This window comes from Colias eurytheme, chromosome 15, assembly GCF_061535395.1.
Source record: "Colias eurytheme isolate Ceu_HAF_F1 chromosome 15, ilColEury1 Martin Lab GWU primary, whole genome shotgun sequence".
Classification (NCBI taxonomy): Eukaryota; Metazoa; Arthropoda; class Insecta; order Lepidoptera; family Pieridae; genus Colias; species Colias eurytheme.
The window spans coordinates 4,978,889-4,984,725 of record NC_142994.1 but is presented as its reverse complement, the minus strand read 5'-3'; the positions used below and the strand labels follow the sequence as shown (position 1 = coordinate 4,984,725).

Here is a 5,837-nt window from a genome sequence, read left to right as displayed (position 1 = left end):
TATTTAATCTAAGACTAAAAAGGCTGGGGGACACGAAATATAAATTATCCTTTATACATCTATAAGAGATAATTTATTAAGTAAAAATCATATATTTTTTAAAACCATAAATTGTGAGAACGTGAAACATAATTTATAATGATTAATTTATTGGCCTGGTCAGAGCGGCCGCGGCACCTCATAATTCAGACTCGATCAATATGCGATAATACACAATTGATCACTTCTAAAAATTACCTAAAGATTGTATAGACATTGAACAAAACTTTCTGCGTATCTAATGGAAAGGTGGTGTATGCAGAAAATATTTTTTCCTATATACACATAGAGCTCTACATGAGTCCTATAATGTTTTCAAAGGAAGAGAAACGGGACCAAAATAAAAATAATGACTAAATTAAACTAAACGTAGTTGATTGCCTTTTAAATAAAATAATGATGCTTTTATCTTACACATTATATAAAAAACGACAATTTATATTATTTGTACGTTGTGTTGTGTATGTTTCGTCTTGTGAATCTGAGATTGATTTTCTTTAAAAAATAATCGTTATCGAAAAGTTATTTTTGAACAATCACAATCTTAAAAAGACTTAGAATAAAGAGTAAGTGGAGTAAGTCAGGAAAGAGGAAAAAAGTAAACTATAGATTGCTAAAAAAATATAAAGTTTTCTTGTACGGAACCTTGAAGTAAGTACGGCAGCTCTTCTTTCCTAATTGAGTTGTAAATGAAAATTTCTCCAAAAACTTTGCCAGTTAATGTATTTAAGTCCTAAGAGTAAAGCCTTGTTCTTACATAAATGGAATTTCGTCCTTTGTGACCGTTCTTCTAAGTTAAAAGAAAAAGCTCTTTAATTGGAATACAAAGTAAATTGAAAGTTTAATTTCTCCGAGAAGATTTTCAACAATGATTTTGAAACTAGAAACTAACTATTTAAGTAAATATACTTATTTGTTTACAAAACTATTTTGTAGAAAAAGACGAGAATATTTTTATTCTGAAATTATATTTGGTGTAAAGACTCACTAAACACATAAAGACACCAAACAAAACTTCAGTATCTTACACATAGCCATATATACAGAAATAAAGAGCCCGGTGTTATATCGGATTAACTATGCAAGCGCAGCAGTGGACTACCGACAAAATTCAATGTTTTAATGGAGCCTTTTTCGGTGACGGAATCGCGGTAGATATTGTTTAGAATTCATCCGCGACCCTCCATCGTATGCAAGGATAATAATATTTGAATATTTTCTCGTTTTCAAAGGCCATCTGGGACTAAAGTGCTAAGACATTGAGAAATTCTTTAATTAAAACAATATTGTACCATTGTTTCAGGGAACTCACGTACGAATGGCTTCTTTAAATTTGTTCTAGTTTCAAGTTAATTTCCTTCTTTTGTTTCTCGTTGTGAAATAATCTTATCGATACAAAAAGTGGAAATTCATTAATTATATAATAGTAGGAACAGTTCTTAAATTCCTAATAAAGTGTAGAAGAAGAATAAATTGCTATTTTTATACATAAAATGCTAAGTACATTAGGTACGCTTAATTAAGGCGTTTCACTTCAGAAAATAAACTCTTCTGTGAATTAAAATGATTGATGAGCGTTTTATAAATGTACGGATAAAATGTTATACCTAAGATTTCAATAGGATTAGGGTAATTGCGCCTGTTCGCGTCCACTTAGTGCAGTTGGAAAGTTTGAAGGAGAAAATAAAAATGTTCCAGAACAAATTTCAACTCAAAATTTATGTAACGTGTTCATTACATAGTCTATTTTAAGATTTACTTTGGATTGTGTTGGAAATATCATGTGGTTTTTATTTATCTAGACAAATAGCAGAATTAGGCGTTTTACCCAGTTCGCGTCCAAAAATTCCAGTTTGCGTCCACCCGTGGACCAGTTCGCGTCCACCAGCTTAGAAAATGAATTAAGAGTGTATTGGGTGATATTTTATCAGATAAATGCAAATAAAAATTAGATTTTAATAAATTATTTATTTACGAATATAGTTATTCAATAAAAACTGGCCAAATGCGAGTGGGACTCGCACACCTAGGGTTCCGTATTAACCTGTTTTTTTCATATGTTTTAACTGTAAATGATTATTTTTTTCAATATTTCCCTTATTTGTGCTATAAGACGTTGCTTCGTACCAAACTTCAAGTGTCTGTGTTCACGTAAAGTACCCTGTAGGTTTTGATTCCCTTGCGAATGTAGAAATTTGCGAAAATTTCAAGCATAAACGGCTGTATCTTTTGATTGCTTTGGCTTATAAGTTTGATTTTTTCACTGCTTCAAGGGACCGTAGACATGAGTATTCAATATAAATTTCAGCTTTATACCTCCACGCGTTACTGAGAAAAAGGGTCTTGACAGAAAGACAGACCGGCAGACGGACATGCAGACGGACTGATATCAAAGTGGTCCTACAAGGATTCCGGTTTTTCCTTTTGAGGTTCGGAACCCTAAAATCAACATTATTATTAATATATGTAATTCACTGTAAGGAAACTGGAAAAACTTATTTATATTTATCTTCTCATCAATAATAGAACTAAAAATTAACATAAAACAAAGTTACGTTATGTAAATAAATAATAATCTATTAAGATTAGGTAATCTTAAACCTACCTTATTTTTTAGTTTCTAATGAATGAAATTTCTTTTTTGTTTATATTATTTTCTTAACCACAGACTTATTGACTCTCATTCTCAAAGATACTATAGTCTCATTCTTAGAATACACATTTTAAAATGAAAAAATAGCATAAAAATTTACTAATTTGAATGAAAATTTTAATTATCAACTTGTAGTCTTAGTCAAAAATGTACAATCTATTTTAAATAACATATTTTAACAAACAATTCATCGCTACGTAATGAAAAACAATGTGGACGCAATATGTTCTATTGTTATGCACTATAGGTATGGTTTGCGCCCACCGTGGACGCAAAATGGAAGTTGTACAAATTCGGTGTAGTAATTCGCGTCCACCTTGTTTTAGCTATTAATTGTAAAATAAATTAGCTGATTTATAATCCATACTATTCCATGTTTTGTTAGCAAAGTAAAGAAACAGTTACATATTCAAAAATTCACATTTAACAATAAGATACTTACCGTCAAACGCGACGCTGCGCACTATTTTTTTCTCAAAATCCCGCGCCTTTTATCTCTCTCGTTTAATAGCCAAAATTAAATATTTTTTTTAAATAGGATAGGCAGTGCGCAGGCATATTTTGAATATGTGTGCATGTCTCTTATACATTGAGCTATTCTCGGAAATTTTTCTTATTACAATTTTACTTAAAGTATACTTATTTTCGTGAATTTTCTAAAAGATATACGCAAAATGGACGCGAATAGGCATGTGGACGCGAACAGGCGCAATGACCCTATAATGTCGTACGGAAAATGGATAGATAAATATTCATGTGTTTAATACTTACTTATATATTTTAAGTTAATGATTCTACAATAATTATTAATTATTAATTTCAGACAATTCGATGACGTGAGCTTTTCATCAGAGGAATTAAAATATGAAAATCTTAGATATGAAAATAATATTCTGAAGCTCATGATGTATAACATTAATTAATTCTGGTCAAAATTTTATTTTGTCTGGACACATACCTACCCGTATTTAATGGTTCTATTAAATTCGTTTAGGTACTTCTTATTTGGTCCCGTCTGTATCTTTTTAGTCTCTAAAGCCGAGAGATTAATGATCTTGAATACCCAAATTGGTACTCTGGGATAATGAATGGTATTTATTTAATTTTATTAGCCACAATTTCAAAAGATCACTTCAATGTTGTTAGTTCATTTATTACAGTTTATTGTCAATCACCATACATGTTTATTATAATATATCTTGTATGAACTCATAAGGGAAAACACTGTTTTCTGACACACACCTAATTCAGAAAACGGTTTAAAATTGTGAACCGAATTTGTAAAATTTTCTAATAGTTAGATACATATTATTATAATTTTTTTAATATTTTGAAAAATATTATATAAAAACCACTTTTACTTGGTTACACGTAATTGCCTAATGACTTATTCAGGCGCTGTAACAAACAATTAGTATATTTTATGGCGCCTGAGAAAATTGCCCTATCTTAAATAATCAGTAAACTCTTTCATATTTTACTATAAAATACTGCTTATAATATTTCTATAAGCAATATTTTATATTAAAGGATAAGTTAAATGTCTTCCACTGAGCGGACGTATTTCAGAACTAAATCTCATAAAGTTAATACTCGTTTTGTTTAATTTGTAGTTGCAATAAAAGCATTTGGTTACAACTAGTTCTAACCAGGGAAACAAGTTGTAACGGAAAATGTGTAACGGTAAGATATAGATGTTCTTTACAGGATAAATAGGTCATTCTTTTGATCTGAGATGTTTTTTATCTCGTTCTAACTAAATTATATTATTTATTAAGGACGGAGTCAATCTGGACTAACGTTAAAGAATGTAAATTAAATGGTAATTGCCTCATTACCACTTCTATCGCTGTGAGCTAGGATTACAGTCTCAGATTTATTTATTGTCTAATATACGATGAATAAGACTGCCATCAATATACTGTTAAAATGAAATATGTTATTAAATAAACGTTATTATTTCAATCGAAGTTAGAAGGTACATAGGTACTCACCATTATTTTTTGTATAGCCTATCATTGCAATGATGGCAATGACAGATTTATTTATGTAATCTATGCATTACTCACGACTATTGACAATGTCAGCGTCAGTATAATTTGAGATGGAAGTGCAAGCTGATGCAAAAACGCAATAAAGCCCTACAGTACTAAAATGCCATTATCAGCTAAATTTAGACGTGGTTAGTTTTTGGGTTTGTTACGCAGATAGTCCTTAGAGTTGAAATACATTTAACACTCTTCAATAGTCATTTCATTGAGTATTATTAGACAGCAAGGTCAAATGCTGTTGTTACAATAATATAAGCAGTTAGATCGTTATGAATTCTTCGATATATAGATAAGAAAAAAAGAAAGATATTAAAACTGTTCTGTGAAAACTACGTAGCAGTTAAAACAAACTCAGTTCTAAACTTTGTTAAAATAACATTTTAGTATAAATTTCCAGAAATGTTAACAGCAATAAAAGCAGCGAAGAAAAATAAAGAGCAACAAAATGAAACGGAAGGTTCTGAAAAAGAATCTGCGAACAACGAAGATGTAGTTAGGAGCGCGTCGATTTTATCCAAGCCAGTCAGTTCCACGCAAGGTCTTAAAATCGAAAATAGTTCTAATACGGATACTAGAAAACCAGACAAACAGAATCCAATAAAATAGTTTATATTATGTATAATTTGGATATTTTAATTTAAGTAGGAGGTATATAAATTTTATAAGGGTAAACACATCTACATAATTTGATATCTTGTTATGTACTTCCAAAAATTAATAAATCATTTAAGAATTATTTACTATATTCCATGCTCTACATTTTATAGTTTGTCATTGAAATAGAAAAGCTAGCTAGTTGGTACAACATTCGGGAATAAGTATAAATTCATTTAAATCTTTATTATTAAAACCAGCTGCACGGATTTTTTAAATATTTGGTTAGATATTATAAACCAAGCGGAGACTCATAATTGAACTCATATTTTGAAATATTGTTAAAAATAAAACTAATGCAACGAACATATGAAAATTCGTTTTAATATCATGTATGTGAATAGACATTCATTTGTAAATGTCATTTTGAGTTTAACCTTCGAAAAGGGGAAGGTTGCGCACTTTATAAAAAGGGTTCGGTTCACAAGAGACACATCAGA

At 30.0% G+C, this 5,837-nt stretch overlaps 1 long non-coding RNA gene across 1 annotated transcript; it reads left to right on the top strand.

Annotated features, from left to right (window-relative positions):
- The first annotated feature begins 4,793 nt into the window (after positions 1 to 4,793).
- LOC149902272 (uncharacterized) lies at positions 4,794 to 5,349 on the top strand. Its single transcript, XR_016457529.1, has 2 exons — positions 4,794 to 4,874; positions 5,141 to 5,349. It is a non-coding gene; the product is annotated as an uncharacterized LOC149902272 (long non-coding RNA).
- Positions 5,350 to 5,837: the final 488 nt, after the last annotated feature.